The sequence below is a fragment of the Dama dama genome, chromosome 2 (assembly GCF_033118175.1).
Source record: "Dama dama isolate Ldn47 chromosome 2, ASM3311817v1, whole genome shotgun sequence".
Classification (NCBI taxonomy): domain Eukaryota; kingdom Metazoa; phylum Chordata; class Mammalia; order Artiodactyla; family Cervidae; genus Dama; species Dama dama.
This window is the reverse complement of record NC_083682.1, coordinates 10,169,893-10,186,986: the sequence shown is the minus strand read 5'-3', so window position 1 is coordinate 10,186,986 and position 17,094 is coordinate 10,169,893. Positions and strand designations below refer to the sequence as shown.

Here is a 17,094-nt window from a genome sequence, read left to right as displayed (position 1 = left end):
TGTTTCAGGGACTGAACCCATGTCCCCTGCATTGGCAGGCAAATTTTTATCCACTGTACCACAAGGGAAGTCCCAAAGCAGCATATTTTAGAATGGCATACTCTGCCACCCTTCCCTAGAACTTTTTAATGTATTTTATGGAGGTAGTCAATCCTAAAGGAAATCGACCCTGAATATTCCTTGTAAGGACTGATGCTGAAGCTGAAGCTCCAATACTTTGGCCACCTGATGCAAAGAGCTGACTCATTGGAAAAGACCCTGATGCTGGGAAAGATTGAAGCCAGGAGGAAAAGGGGGTGACAGAGGATGAGATGGTTAGATGGCATCACCGACTCAATGGACATGAGTTTGAGCAAACTCTGGGAGATGGTGAAGGACAGGGAACTCTGGCGTGCTATAGTCCATGGGGTCGCAAAGAGCTGGACACAGTTGAGCCACTGAACAACAATGGGATGAGTGATCTGTGACACATTGGCCATAAAGGAAAACACCCTGTCCTTCAGCCTAGAGGCTTTGAGCAGCACTGAGCCCAACTAGGGGAGGCCCAGAGGGAAGAGGCTGGGCCTCAGCTGGTCCCGTGGGGGACACTGCAGAGAGGTTTCTTAGGGTCCTTTGACGAACCAAGAACTGAGCCCCCCTGGAGAGGCACCAGGCTGTTGATGCTCAAAGAAGAGGACTGACCAGAGCTAGACAGAAAAGCAGCCGCAACCACGGATGGGCACTGTTACAAAAAAGAGAAACAGGATGGCTTGCCATGGGCAGTCAGAGAAATATTGAATTTCCTCTCCCTGGTTCCATTTTTAACACACACACAAAAAATATGGACAAGAAACAAGGACCTACTGTATAGCACAGGGAACTATATTCTATATCTTGTAATAGCCTATAATGGAGAAGAATAGATATATAGATATAGACATATAACTGAGTCACTTTGCTATACACCTGAAACTAACACAGCGTCGTAAATCAACTATGTTCCAATTAAGAAGAGGAAAATACAAGAGCAAAAGGGTGTGAGGAAGAAGACAACCCTCCTTGCTCACTTCCACCTACTCCCTCCAAGACCAAGCTGCTTTTTCAATGGCATAGAGAGGAGATTTGAGCTCATTGAGCCTGAAGTGCTTAAATCTTGAAAGTCTTAGTAATCAAAATGTGACTATGGGAGCAGGTTGACCCTGGGGTCACACATACCCCAGGCGGCAGCACATGCCTCCTGGACCACCCTCACGATCCCCATGGGCATCATTGATGTTGAAGTCAGCTCAAAAATCCTGGATTGTGCTGGGGACCTTCGCTACCTTACGCTTCCATCTCGATATTTGGGGCAGAATAAAACCAGATGAACTGCCTCTGAAAGAATCAAACTTGGGGAACTCTACACAGCCACCTCTGGAGGGAAGGGAAGAAGCGTGTCCCCCAAATCCAGCTGGGGAGATGGCGCAGCGCTGAACTTGCCAGACAACGTGATCATGGCTCCAGGTAGAGTGTCACGTGTGCGCAGATCAGCATATCCAGGATTTCAAGTTAATGGGATACATTACTGTGCAAAGAGAGGCCTCTTTGAAGACTGTGCTGGGTCTAGAAAGCGGGTAGAAGTTTAACAGAGAGGGAGCAGTGTGTTTGTTTGGCTTTTTGGCTAGAAGACAAAGACTGTGGCAGCCTCGGACTGGCCGGCACTTCGGAGGGCTTCCTGGGTAACAAATGTACACAAGATGACTCAGGTCTGCGTCTCAGAGTCATGGACACCTCAGGGGCGATAGAGCCAGACTCAAGGGCACCCTTGGCGTGGCTAATAATTCCGTGAATGGCGATCAATCACATGGAATTATGACGATCAGCCCCGCAGGGTGATACCATCCCTGGCGGCAAACAGTGGTGGACAAGCTGGAACCTCCACAAAGCAGGACCAGGCAGTGTTATCCTGACCTAAAAAGTGAGACAAGCTGGGTCCGGAACGTGAGGAGGGGTCTGCTCCCCACCCTGGATCCTCTGCAGGTCAGGGTGTCCCCGCCCTGGGACACTTCTGTTCCCACCACTTCTGTTCTGCACCCTCAATGTACTCCAAGACAGGCACAGTGGAGAGTGAATGTGGACCATTTCGAGATCGAGCTGAATTCTCATCCCCAGAAAAGGGTCACGTGGGGCAGAGTCTGGGCAGCTCCCCAGAAAGTGAAACCATCAGCCCAGGCTTTCTAGAACACTCTCTTGCATCTTTCTGTTCACATGCAAAACTTCTCTTTTTGTGAGGGCGGGGGGGGGGGGGGCGGTGGAACTGCTGGTTATTTTTCATTTTCAGACATTCTCACAAGGTCAAACCAAGGTTTAAGGATTAGAGAGGAAAGAAAGCAAAGACTGCCAGCTCACCCCAGCTCAGCCCTCAGGCAAGCCAAGCTGTCCGTGGAACTCACTACCCAGTGTCCTTGGTCATTCATTTAGTAGGTCCAAGTGTAAAGAACTTGGAGATCGGGTGTTGCAAACAGCACAGCGCCGCCACTGCTCCAGAGAGCCTCTGTTCACTCAGCCCATCGGCTCCCTCCAGGCTGGCTCAGCTTCTTCCCTTGTCTCCCCAAACCAGGCCAGAGGCCCGGGATCATTCTGGATTCCCCCCTTCTCTTTTCCTCTCCTTCACCACCCCTCCCCCACCATCCAATTAATCACCAAGTCCTGTCCACCTTACCTTCTACAACTTCTCAAACCAAAATGTTGATAACTGATGAAGAGGAGGCCTGGCTATATGGAGATTCCCATGTTGCGTCCCAGTTAAACTGCTTTTAGTTGAAGGAGCTTCGAGACATGAGACCCAGCTAAGCATGCAGTCAGGCAGGCTTTACCCCAGAGAGGGGTCAGGATCCGGTTCTGGTCCCAGAACATGCGGCAATAGCCAGGCGTGAGGATGAGCCATTTCCTGTGCTCCTGGTCTGTAAGAAAGAAATACATAAAAACACCACTAGCCCCTGGTCAGTGTTAAAGGGATTTGAAGCACATGGCAAAGAATCCGCCTGCAATGTGGGAGACCTGGGTTCCATCCCAGAGTTGGGAAGATCCCCTGGAGAGGGGAACAGCTACCCACTCCAGTATTCTAGCCTGAAAATTCCATGGACTATGTAGTCCATGGGGTCGCAAAGAGTCGGGCGCGACTGAGCAACTTTCACTTTCACTTTCATCACCTTGTTTGAACCTCCAAGCAGACCTGTTTTCCTGCTGATAAATAAGGTCCTACGGTACAGCACAGAGAACTGTACTCAGCATCCTATGATAAGTCACCAAAGAAAAGAATAGAAAAAAGAATGTTTATATGTGTGTGTGTGTGTGTGTATAACTGAATCACTTCACTGTACAGCAGAAATTAACACAACATTATAAATCAGCTAGACTTCCAAAAATTAAAAAAACACCCTCGGGGAAGGCAGGGCATGTTTTGAGGTTATTTCAGCCAGGGTGTCCTACGTGAGGTATGAAATGGGCACTTCCCGCTCCCTCTCCAGAGGAGGGGTGACGCACGTCTGGTTTAAGTAAATTGAAGACCTCATCTCAACTGACTCACTTGTCTGTGACACATTCAAATGCCAGAGCAAACGGAGAAGAGAAGCCTTGTAGGAAGAAGGAAAGCAGACACATATTTCAACTTATTAAGACATGTTTTTAAAGGCATGTATTTTTACCTGTGGGACAAAAAAAGAATGGGTCATTCTTTGGATGACCAGCCTAAGGAGGTGAATTGATCCTCCCAAAGTAATTCTTAGTGTGGAAAGAACTTTTTATTCTATTACAAGTTAGTCACTAATGGAAGGTTTCCTATAAGCTTAAATTATACATAATGGCCCATCTCTGGGCACCCTGCCTCCCAAGCAAAGAGCCTTAAGCTAAAATACACTTTTTTAGCTTGCAGGAAACATCCTGAGCAGGCCCACCTGTGAGTGGCCACAGGAGAGAAGAAATGAACATATTCCCTCTGCAGTCTGGCTGGAACCAGTACTTTGAGCCCCCATGCCTTTTAGTATAAAAGAAGTCTGTATTCTAACCTGGGGAAGATGGTTCTCTGGGACACTAGACTACCATCTTCTCAGTCTGCTGGCTTTCTGAATAAAGTTGCTATTCCCTTCCCCCCAACAATTCACCCCTTGATTTGTTGGCCTGTCGTGCAGTGAACATGCAAGTTTGGACCTGGTAACGTTCATAACAATAACATTCGTAATAATATCCAGAATTTTAAAAGACTGAAAAGACACATCCAATTAAAACATAAGCAAGACTGGGACTTCCCTGGTGGTTCAGTGGCTAAGACTCTGTGCTCCCAGTGCAGGAGACCCGGGTTCAAATCCTGGTCAAGGAACTAGATCCCACTCGCCGCAACTAAGAGTTCTTGTGCAGCAATGAAAGATTCCACATGCTGCAACTAAGACCTAGTGCCCCCAAATAAATAAATATTTTTTAAAAATGAACAAGACTAAATAAACCATAATATCTAGTGCTGCACACCTGGGCGATAAAACTGTAAAAAGCTCAAGCTTGTGATTCCTATAATAGTTGGGAGAGAGGCTACTGTTGGGGAAGAAGAATGTGGATTAGGAGGGGACGCAGAAGGGACTTTTGGAGGTGGCTGGAAGAGTCTCCCTTCAGACCTGGGTAGTAGTTATAAAGAGGTTCACCTTAGAATCATTCATTAAAGTCATACCTTTGTACATACCATGTACAGAGCATGGTGCTCTGTACCTATACTTTATTTTAAAATTTATTTAATTATCATGTGTATACTTAGGTTTTAGTTAACAATAAAATAACTTTAAAAATCATACCCGAGGGCTAGTCCTGGTGCCATCACACAAAAACCACCTTCCAGGGTTCGGTGTCCCGTCCTGCCTTTGTCACCATCATGAGCCACTGAGAACTTTTCTAACACAAGCCAAGGACCAGATAGATTTATTCTAAGCCAAAGAGTGAGTGTGTGTGTGTGTGTGTGTGTGTGTGTGTGTGTGTGGTGTGTGTGTGTGTGTGTACGTGCAGAAGCGTGTGTGTCTGTGTGACCCCATCATATGTATCACCCCTCATTCCTCATATTGCACCTGATGGGGCAGGTGGAAGCCCCTCTCTTTTCATATACATTTTTTTCAGTGGCCAATTTTGGTTGGTTGGTTTGATTGCTTTTCGGCCACACTGGGTCTTCGTTTCGGCGTCCAGGCTTATCTACTTGAGTCTTGCAGGTTTAGTTGCCCTGCGGCCTGTGGATCTTAGTTCCCCAAGCAAGCTTCGAACCTGTGTCCCCTGCATATTGGAAGGCAGATTCTTAACCACTGGACCACCAGAGAAGTCCCTTCAGGGACCATCTTCAATCTTCATAGTCTGAAGCTGAGCCACTCTACCCTTGAAGGAATCCAACCTGAGTCTTAACTGTCTAGAAGGTACTTAGCACCCCTGATTTGCTTCCTGAGCCTTTCTTACATAGATCGCTTGCACCGACTTTGCTCATCAGGTAAGCCTCACCTTGTGACCTCGGGGAACCACCTTCCCATCTCTCTCTGCTCTTTCCCTCTCTTTTTTTCTTGCTTCACGCTGATTTTTGCACCTTTCTGTGTCTGGGAAAAAAATGGTGTTGGTGGGGGGGTTGGGGGAGGAAGGAGAGGGTCCATAAGAGGAAGTCGAAAGGAATGGAAAATAGACACACTCCCCAGCCTCTCTGTCTCAGACGCTGCCCACGTGGCCACACTTGGCTTCTGCTGCCCCAGTGCAGGAAGGTCAACCATCCCTGCCCTCATCCTTCAAACAGGCACAGGGGGAATAGGGGACGGAGCGGGGTCCAGCTGCCTTCTTCAGAGAGGAGGGTCCTGAGCACCCCATGGAGCATTTATAGAAGCGCTTCTCAGCAAGGTCAGAAGGAGGGCAAGGATCCCCAGAGAAGCCTGGGCAAGAAAGACAAGGTGGAAAAATCCCAAGTCAGAAAAGGAAAGACAAACAGAGGCATCCTCTTAGGAAAAGGCCAGCGTCCACCGCTCCCCAACGTGGCTGCCTGCGCCTCAGGTGCCCACAGGTCAGAGCCTAGTCTTTATTTGTCCAGAACCAGTTTTCACTGACTCTGAGGTCCTTGCTTTTCCCTGGGGCCTGCTACTTCTCCTGCTTTCCTGTGAGTTATTTTTTCCACTTTGGTTTTCTCTCCATCGTCACTTCCTCTGTCACCTGAGAAGGCCCCCAGTGAAGACCACCAGACTTGGGTGTGTGCCCACAGAAGGAAAATGAGGACCAAGGACAAAGCCATGAACCACCCCCTCCACCATCTGGGAGGTCCCCCTCCCAGAACTCGGCCACTTCTTTAATAGTATATTTATTTATTCATGTATCTGGTTGTGCCAGGTCTTCGTGGTGGCTTGCGGGCATCCTGCATTGGGAGAACGGAGTCTTAGCTGCTGGACCACCAGGGAAGCGTGGCGCTCAGTTATTTCGACAAGCCTACAAGTTCCAGTCAGAAAACACGTCTTCCACGGTAGTCTGGCTCGGGGGGACCGAGGTAACAGGAGTTACAAGCTGTTGTTCTTTTTAGTTGAAGTATAGTTGATGTGGGCTTCCTTGGTGGCTCAGTGGTAAAGAATCTGGCGGCCAATGCAGAAGACATGGGCTTGATCCCTGGTCTGGGAAGATCCCCTGGATAAGGAAATGGCAAAACACTCCAGTTTTCTTGTCTGGGAAATCCCATGGACAGAGGATCCTGGAGGGCTACAGTCCACAGAGTCAGACGCAACTTAAAGACGGAACAAAGATAGTTGATGTAATATCAATGATAGTTGATATTACACAAGTTACAGGTGTACCATATAGTGATCTGCAAGTTTAAATGTTATATTCCATTTACAGTTATTATAAAATATTGGTTATATTCCCTATGTTGTAAAGGCTGAGTTTGAGAGATGGCAGATCAGTGTGGACAAAGCCAAAATTATACCCAAACTGCTTTCAACTCAAGGCTTCAGTTCAGTTCGTTTCAGTCACTCAGTTGTGTCTGATTCTTTTTGACTCCATGGACTGCAGCACACCAGGCTTCCCTGTCTATCACCAGCTCCTGGAGTTTGCTCAAACTCATGTTCATTGAGTCGGTGATGCCACCCAGCTACCTCATCCTTTGTTGTCCCCTTCTACTCCTGTCTTCAATCTTTTCCAGCATCAGGGTCTTTTTTCAAATGAATCATTTCTTCACTTCAGGTGGCCAAAAGTACTGGAGCTTCAGCTTCAACATCAGTCCTTCCAATAAATATTCAGGACTGATTTCCTTTAGGATTGACTGGTTTGATCTCCTTGCAGTCCAAGGGACTCTCAAGAGTCTTCTCCAACACCACAGTTCAAAAGCATCCATCCTTTGGCTCTCAGCTTTCTTTATAATCCAACTCTCATGTCCATGCATGACTACTGGGAAAACCACAGCTTTGACTAGACGGACCTTTGTTTGCAAAGTAATGTCTCTGCTTTTCAATATGCTGTCTTGGTTTTCTTCCAAGGAGCATAGCTTTTCTTCCAAGGAGCAAGCATCTTTTAATTTCATGGCTGAAGTCACCATCTGCAGTGATTTTGGAGCCCCCAGAAATAAAGTCTGTCACTGTTTCCATTGTTTACCCATCTATTTGTCATGAAGTGATGGCCACATGCAGCAAAGTTCCCTGGACCCCTGATGATGCCAGAGTCTTTGCCTTGTAACCTCGATCTGAGAGGGAGTATATCAATATTCCCTACTGTTCAATCAATACCGACTTGCCAAGTGCCTGCTCTGACCCTAACACTCTGCAAACTGTTGTGGGTGATGCCAAGAAGCAGAACCATAGCATCCTTCCCTTAGTTATCAAGTGGTAGAGAAAGGACACACACGTGGGAGAGAATTACATACTGTTATTTGTGGTTAATTTAATATCAAAGGGAACACACAGTTAATTTTTGCCAAAAGAGTTCATAAGATTAATGTCCTAGGGCAGCTGTAACAAGTCACCACAAACTGGGTGGCTTCAAGCAACAAGAAATGTCTTCTCTGAAAGTTCTGGAGGCCAGAAGTCTGAAATCTTGTTTGTGGGGCCGTGTTCCCTCCGAAGGCTCTACATGAGAGGATCCTTCCCTATGCCTTTCAGGTTCTGGTGGCTGCCGGAAATCTGGTTTGTGTCACCATCACTCCAGTCTCGGCCTCTGTCTGCACGTGGCCATCTCCTCCATGCCTTCTGAGGACACTTGTCCTTGGATTTAAGGTTCAGCCGGGATCTGGGATGATCTCATCATAAGATCCTCAACTTAATTATATCTGCAAAGACCATGTTTTTTTTTTTTTTTTTAATATTTATTGTAATATAGTTGATTAACAATCTTGTGTTAGCTCCAGGTGTATAGTGAAGTGATTCAGATATACGTGTGTGTGGTGTTAGTTGCCTAGTCGTGTCTGACTCTTTGCGACCCCATGGACTGTAGCCCACCAGGCTTCTCTGTCCATGGGATTCTCGAGGCAAGAATGCTGGAGTGGGCTGCCATTGCCTTCTCCAGGTCAGAGATACATACTTGCTTTATTTACATTCTCTTCCCTTAAAGGTTAATACAAGATGTCGGGTATAGTTCCCTGTGCTGGGCAGTAGGATCTTGTTGGTTATCTATTTTTTTAATTTGATTTTTAATTGGAGGATAATTACTTTGCAATATTGTGATGGTTTCTGCCATATACCTACATGAATCAGCCACAGGGGTACACATGCCCTCTCCCTCTTAAACAGACCTCCCACCCCTCTAGGTTGTCACAGAGCACTGGCTTTGGGTTCCCTGCATCATCTAGTTTTATATAGTAATCTGTACATTTTAATCCCAAACTCTGAATTTATCCACATCCCCCTACTGCCATTTTTCCAAATATGGGCACATTCACAGGTTCTGGGGCGTAGACATACCTTTTTGAGCACCATCATTCAGCCCAAAACAAGTGATATTCCCCATGTTAGGGAAACACACATTAATTTTTCACTGACTTAGTCATATATGCCGTGCACCTGTGACGGGCCAGGCTCCATTCTAGATGATGGAGACCCAGCCCTGCAGGTTCCCGCTCTTCGTTGAGTTTCCATTCTAGGGAGAGGACATGGACCATACATAATTAGACAAACAAACAAGAAAAGGACTTCCCTGCTGTTTCGGTGGTTAAGAATCTACCTGCCAAGGCAGGGGACACGGGTTCGATCCCTGATCCAGGAATAGCCCACATGCCATGAAGCAACTAACCCTAAGCGCCACAGCTACTGAAGCCCACACGCCGTAGAGCCTGCGCTCCGCAACAAGAGAAGCCACCGTGATGAGAAACCTGTGCAGCGATATGGGAGAGTAGCCCCTGCATGATGCAACTAGAGAAAGTCTTCACAGCAACAAAGACCCAGTGCAGCCAAAAAAAAAAATAAATAGATAAATATTTTTTAAAAAGTGTGTCTGAGACATAGGCATAATTTGTGTTTATCAAATGAATAGTTTGTTTTTCAAAAAAGAATAAGAAGCGTATTAGGAAATAATACGGGCTGTTCAGGAAAATATACCAGGGATATGTGATAGAGGGACTCGGCGGCTAGTTTAGACTCAGAAGGGAAAGGCCCTTCTGCGGAGGTGACAGGAAGCTGAGGTCTGGATGCCAGGAAAGAACCAGCATGTGGAGACCAGGAAGAGAAAACGGCAGGAGCGAAGCCCTGATGTGGGAGCAAGCTTAGCACATTCAAGGAGCAGAAAGAGGCTAGGACCTGGTAAGCCAGAGGACGAGGTCAGAGATGGGGCTGGAGAGGCTGATTGTGACCGATGGCGTGAACCCCAGAGACCAGGTAGGAGCTTGGCTTTTATCCTAAGAGCCAGGAGTAAGGCATTTGCTTTGAGCAAGGAGAACACTATGAGCTAAGTCATGATCTGGCTGCTTAGGAGACAATGGGCTGCAGGAGGGCAAGAGTCCAGCAGAGGGATGAGTTAGGAATTAGGAGGTTACTGCTGTCATAATCAAAGGTATGGATGGTAGCTTGGACCAAGTGTGGATGCAGAGACAGAGAGGACAAATCTGGAAGTCTCTTGGAGGTGCAAGACTTCCTAATAGGTTGGTCAGATGGGGTAAGTAAAAGAGAGAATCGAGAATGGATTTTAGTAGCCAAGACGTGAAAGCAACCTAAATGTCCATCCACAGATGAGTGGGTAAAGAAGATGTGGTATAGGGACTTCTCTGAGGGTCCAGTGGTTAGGACTCCACACTTCCACTGCAGGGGGGCTGGGTTCGATCCCTGGTCGGGGAACTGAGATCCTGCAAACTAAGAGGTATAGCCAAAAAGTAAATTTAAAAAATTAAAAACAAATTGATGTGGTGCATACATAGAGTGGAATATTACTCAGCCATAAAAAATTAATGAGATAATGGCATTCACAGCAACATGGATGGACCTACGATTATCATGCTAAGTGAAGTAAGATAGACCAAGAAAGACAAATATTGTATGTAACTATTTATATGTGTTGTCTTTAAAAAAAATGACACAAGTGAACTTATTTACAAAACAGAAATAGACCAACAGACATAGAAAGCAAACTTATAGTTGTCAAAGGGAAAAGAGAGGGAGGCATAAAGTAGGAATATGGGATTCACACATACATAACACTATATATAGAATAGACAATCGACAAGGACCTACTGCATAGCATAAGGAACTTCATGCTCAATACTTTGTAACAATCTATAAGGGAAAAGAATCTGAGAAAAGAATAGATACATATATATGTATAACTGAACTGCTATGCTGTACATCTGAAACTAAAGCAACATTGCAAATCAACGATACTTCAATACAAAAATCAAAATAAAAAATATATCTTAGACCTATCCTGAAGATCATTTCACAAGGCACACCTGAAGCTAGTTGTTATATGTCAATTATATTTCAAGATAAAAAAAGTCAACAAACTCAGTGAAAAATAAAAGGAACGGCTATTAGGTTTTAGATGCAAGTAACTGAGCTTCTGTTTTTTATTTTTCTTTTTAATTGCGATCAAACCCACATAACATAAAGTTTACCACTTGAACCACTTCATGTACAATTCAGTGGCATTAAGTACAGCCTTGGACAGCAAGGAGATCAAATTAGTCAATCCTAAAGGAAATCAACCCTGAATATTCATTGGAAGGACTGATGCTGAAGCTGAAACTGCAATATTTTGGCCACCTGATGCAGAGTCGACTCAGTGGAAAATACCCTGATGCTGGGAAAGACTGAAGGAAGAAAAGAAGAGGGTGGCAGAGGGTGAGATGGTTGGATAGCCTCACTGACTCAATGGACATGAGTTTGAGCAAACTCAGTGACAGTGAGGGACAGGGAAGCCTAGCGTGCTGCAGTCCATGGGATTGCAAAGTGTCCAACATGATTTAGAGACCGAACAGCAAGTAGAGCCACGATGCTGTGCAAACATCACCAGCATCCACTTCCAGGACTTTGGGGTGTTGTGTTTTCTGCACTAAACAATCCGAGTATTCATCAGATTCTGTGGAAAGCAAGAGAGCGTGGAGTTCCTGGGCAGTCAGCACCACTGTCTCTGATGGTTGCTCCCGTTTCCTCCTTTCCAGGGCTCCTGGGCACAAGGCATATGGTGTCATGCTTTATTTTTCTCTTGATTTTACCTCAGCAGAGCCTAGGAAAAGCCGTGAGCATGGCGCTGATTAGTGACTTCCCCTCGACCCTCATGAGAACCGAGGCCCTGTTACTCCATCCCCCTGCCGCCCCCAGGCACACACTTCTGGGTGCAGCCAGGGTTACAGTCCTTTTGACGGTGACCTGAAACTTTGCTCCCTCTCAGCCACAGGGGATATCAGTTACAGAAAGGTTGGCTGAAGGATAAGAGAGCTGACGCTGCCAGCTGAAACCCCAGAGGAAGCAGACGCCTTGCAGAGACCTGCAGAGGGGGAGGGGGAAGGGCAAAGCTGAAGGGTCTGAGTGGCCTGGTTTCCGAAGAGACCTTAATCTGAAACAGAGAGCTATCTGTCCCTTTAGGGGTCACGCATCAAGCTCTGAAGAAAACGCCCCAAAGAGGATGCTGTTGGTAAAACGACTAATGTGCATAAACCTACAGTAAGGAGTTTTACTTTTCTAAAAAAAAGATTTGGGGGAAATTAGAGTTTGGTATGGAGAAAACAATGCTTATTTTAAGCTGAATTAGTTTAGGTAGGGGAGATAAATTAGGGGTTTGAGATTACCATATACACACTAAGCAAAGTCACTCAGTCGTGTCCGACTCTTGGCGATCCCATGGACTGTAGCCTACCAGGCTCCTCTGTCCATGGGATTTTCCAGGCAAGAGTACTGGAGTGGGTTGCCATACACACTACTATATATTAACTAGGTGAACAACAAAGACTTAGTGTATATCACAGGGAACTGTACTCAGTATCTTGTAATAACCTATAATCTGAAAAAGAATATATCTACATCTTTCTGAATCACTTTGCTGTATACTTGAAACTAACATGACATTATTAATGAACTATATGTCAATTTTTAAAAATTTATTTGAAGCAGAGAGATCCAACAGCAGGCTCAAAAGTCAGCCCACCTGGTTGGGGGCCTTAGAACACTCACTCCCCCACTGCCTCTGCTTGAGTTTCACAAAGTACACGCTCATCTTTATGTATTTCAGAGAAGTCATTTGTAAAATTCGGAGAAGGAAATGGCAACCCAGTTCAGTATTCTTGCCTGGAAAATTCCACGGATAGAGGAGCCTGGCAGGCTACAGTCCATGGGGTCACAAAGAGTCAGACATGACTAAGCAACTGAGCACGCATATCTGCAAAATGGGACGGTATCTACCCCACAAGGTGGTGAGGATCACATGAGATAACGTGGCCAGTGTGCTTAGAATAGTAACTGTCCACTATTATCCACTCAACTGAGGATGTTCCAACTATTAAAAACTATATAAAGTTCTGCCATGGGGATATGTTTCCTGTATATTACTTTTTTAAAACATTAAAAGCAATATGTTAAGTGTGATTCCATTTTTGGAAAGGAAAAAAATGTGTGTATTTATAAGTACATTTGACATCAGTAGGGGAAAATATAGACGTATATACACCCCAATTTGAATTTAACATGCATCTCATTTCCTTTAGTGCATATATTAGTGGTGCAACACAAAAATAGACATTTAAAAATATCTAGACCTGCGCTGACTGCCCGATCCAGTAGCCACATGTGGTTACTGAAATTGAACTAAAATTAAATAAAAAGTAACATTTTGTTCTTGGTTCCAGCAATAGTTCAGCTCTCTGTAGCCACACGTGATTACTGGCTACCTCGTGATGTGAACAGCTCCATCACCGGTCAAGGGGACCAAGCAGAGGGGACTTTCGGGTGATCTTCTCTTTTGCTATCCAATGAGAAGGCATTCTCCTAACTTGGTCAGATGATTTTAACAGGACTTCTCAGAAGACTCTCCTTAAGCCATTCAGTCTCCATTTTCACCAGGCATCAACCTACCTAAATGTAATTTTTGTTATAATATTTGGGTAACAACCTTGATCAGCCTTTATTTCTTTCCAATTACTTTTTAATATATGACAATTTCACAAGAGATGAGAAAAGCACATTTATCAAGCAGCCTCATTTCCTGCTCATGAGGATTCTGGGGGCATCAGAAAGCACCAAGGCTGTCAGATTAATTTTCCGTAAGAAGAAAAGAAGGTGGAGTCACTCAGTCGTGTCCGACTCTTTGGGACCCCGTGTACTGTAGCCTACCAGGCTCCTCCGTCCTTGGGATTCTCCAGGCAAGAAACACTGCCAACTGACTCAGTTCTCAAAGTTCTTGATCAAACATCAAGAATACTTTGATCTAAGTATCCAGATGAAAAATAAGCTGCATTTCAGGGGCTCCGCAAACCCTTACTATATCAAGCCCAGGGCGTTAAAAACAGCGTGTGCTACTGTCTTTGCAAGACACTTAAGGAGGTAAGAATCCAGGGGAGGTTTGATTATTAATCAGTGTGAACCCGCCCATTCCATTCCCCCGGGAGAACCCGGATCCGCGGGTTGTGCTGTCCTCTGGCGCCCCCAAACGGGTGCTTAGGGTTTATCACATATAGGAAGCTAAAACCCCAACATTACTCCTTGTGAAAGCTCGGTGGTATCTGACTCTGAGACTATATATGGGCTATATAGTCCATGGAATTCTCCAGGCAGAATAGCCGTTCCCTTCCCCAGGAGATCTTCCCAACCCAGGGATCGAATCCCGATCTCCCGCATTTCGGGCAGATTCTTTACCATCCCACCAGGGAAGCCCAAGAAGACTGGAGTGGGTAGCCTATCCGTTCTCCAGAGGATCTTCCCGACCCAGGAATCGAACTGGGGTCTGCTTCATTGCAGGTGGATTCTGAGCTATCAAGACTCCTTATGGCGAATAAAGACTTTCTGCCTTGGTTTCTCTACAAGTTCATGTACCTTGCCTTTAAAATGACAAAGCCAGGATAATCAGATCAGGATTTCACACCAGAAAAATTACTGTGGTTCTAGAGGATTAGCCCTTAAAGATTCCAGAACTAATTTTTCAATAATTTTTATAGTATTGTAAAGCAAACAAAATATAATGATACAACACGTTCATGTTTTTACCAATCCGACTAACACCTAAAATATTACAGACTTATCCGAAACCTCAATCCTATTTCCCTTCCTTCTAGGAGGTAAAAATAAAACTCAGAATAGTGTTTTCCAGACCCATGTATGTATTTACACTTGTACAGCCTTTACTAGTACGGTACTGATTTGTGTTTCAAATTTTCTCAGATAATCGGTGTCATACTGTATCAACTGAAGGTTTTTTTTTTATCGATCAACATTGCTTTTCTTTTGTTGTTGTTGTTCAGCCATTAAGTCATGTCCCCATGAACTGAACTTTGTTACACAGCACACCAGGCTTCCCTATCCTTCACTGCTGCCTGGAGTTTGCTTAAACTCATGTTCATTGAGTCATTGATGCCACCCAACCATCTCATCCTCTGTCGTCCCCTTCTCCTCTTGCCCTCAATTTTTCCCAGCATCAGGGGCTTTTCCAAAGAGTCAGTTCTTCGCATCAGGTGGCCAAAGTATTGGAGCTTCAGCTTTAGCATCAGTCCTTCCAATGAACATTCAGGACTGATTTCCTTTAGGATTGACTGGCTTGATTTTCTTGCAGTACAAAGAACTCTCAAGAGTCTTCTCCAGTACCCAGTTCAAAACCAAGCCTTTGGCACTCAAGCCTTCTTTATTATGGTCCAACTCTCACATCTGTACATGACTACTGAAAAAAGATCCACATAGCTTTGACTATATGGATCTTTTTGGCAAAGTGATGTCTCTACCTTTTAATATGCTGTCTAGGTTTGTCATAGCTTTTCTTTCAAAAAGCAAGTGTCTTTCAATTTCAGGGCTATAGTCATCGTTAGCAGTGATTTTGGAGCCCAAGAGTATAAAGCCTGTCACTGTTTCCACTTTTTCCCCTTCTGTTTGCCATGAAGTGATAGGACCAGATGTCATGATCTTAGTTTTTTGAATGTTGAGTTTTAAGCCAGCTTTTTTACTCTCCTCTTTCACTTCATCAAGTGGCTCATTAGTTCCTCTCCACTTTCTGCCATTAAAATGGTATCATCTGTGTATTTGAGGTTGTTGCTATTTCTCCTGGCATTCTTGATTCCAGCTTGTGAGTCATCCAGCCTGGCATTTCACATGATGTCCTCTGCAGAAAAGTTAAATAAGCAGGGTGACTATAAACAGCCTCGAAATACTTCTTTCCCAATTTTGAACCAGTCCACTGCTCCATATCCGGTTCTAACTGTTGCTTCTTGTCCTGCTTACAGGTCTATCAGGAGACAGGTAAGATGGTCTAGTATTTGCATTTCCGTAAGAATTTTCTACAGTTTGTTGTGATCCATACAGTCAAAGGCTTTAGCATAGTCAAAAGTAGATTTTTTTTTTCTGGAATTCCCTTGCTTTTTCTATGATCCAGGGGATGTTGGCAACTTGATCTCACACTCCTCTGCCTTCTCTAAATCCAGCTTGTACATCTGGAAGTTCTGGTATGGCTGAAGCCTAGCTTGAAGGATTTTGAGCATTACCTTGTTACCATGTGAAATGAGTGCAATTGTATGGTAATTTGAACATGTTTTGGCATTGCTTTTCTTTGGGATTGGAATAAAAAGTGACCTTTTCCAGTCCCGTGGCCACTGCTGAATTTTCCAAATTTGCTGACATGGTGACAGCTGGAATTCCATCACCTCCACTAGCTTTGCTTGTGGTAACACTTCCCCATTTGACTTCACACTCCAGGATATCTGGCTCTAGGTGAGTGTGGTTATCTGGGTCATTAAGACTTTTTTGTATATTCTGTGTATTCTTGCCACCTCTTCTTAATCTCTTCTGCTTCTGTTAGGTCTTTGCTGTTTCTGTCCTTTACTGTGAATGTCTTTGCATGAAATGTTCCCTTGCTATCTCCAATTTTCTTGAAGTGATGTTTAGTCTTTCCAATTCTATTGCTTCCCTGTATTTAAACTGTTCACATAAGAAGGCCTTCTTATCTCTCCTTCCTATTTTCTGGAACTCTGCATTCAGATGGGTATATCATTTCCTTTCTGCCTTGCCTTTTGCATCTCTTCTCAGCTATTTGTCAGGACTCCTCAACTTTGTCTTCTTGCATTTCTTTTCCTTGGGGATGGTCTTGGTCACCACCTCCTATACAGTGTTATGAACCTCCATCCATAGTTCTTCAGGCATTCTGTCTTAAATAGATCTAATCCCTTGAATCTATTCATCACCTTCACTGTATAGTCATAAGGGCTTTGATTTAGGTCATACCTGAATTGCCTAGTGGTTTTCCCTACTTTTTTCAATTTAACCCTGAATTTTTCAATAAGGAGCTGATGATCTGAGCCACAGTTAGCTCCAGGTCTTGCTTTTCCTGACTGTATAGAGCTTCTCCATGTTGATTTCGGTATTGACCATCTGGTGCCGTCCCTGTGTTGAGTTGTCTCTTGTGTTGTTGGAAGAGAGTGTTTGCTATGACTAGTGCATTCTCTTTGCAGAACTCTGTTAGCCTTTGCCCTGCTGCATTTTG

The 17,094-nt window shown here is 44.8% G+C and overlaps 1 long non-coding RNA gene across 2 annotated transcripts in view; it reads right to left on the bottom strand.

The window, feature by feature from the left end:
- The window catches only part of LOC133066127 (uncharacterized), a 56,153-nt gene that overhangs the window by 19,489 nt on the left and 19,570 nt on the right, over nt 1–17,094 (bottom strand). For both annotated transcript variants that reach the window (XR_009695086.1, XR_009695085.1), the window contains one exon: nt 2,681–2,921. This is a non-coding gene — a long non-coding RNA (uncharacterized LOC133066127). The remainder of the gene's footprint in view (nt 1–2,680; nt 2,922–17,094) is intronic.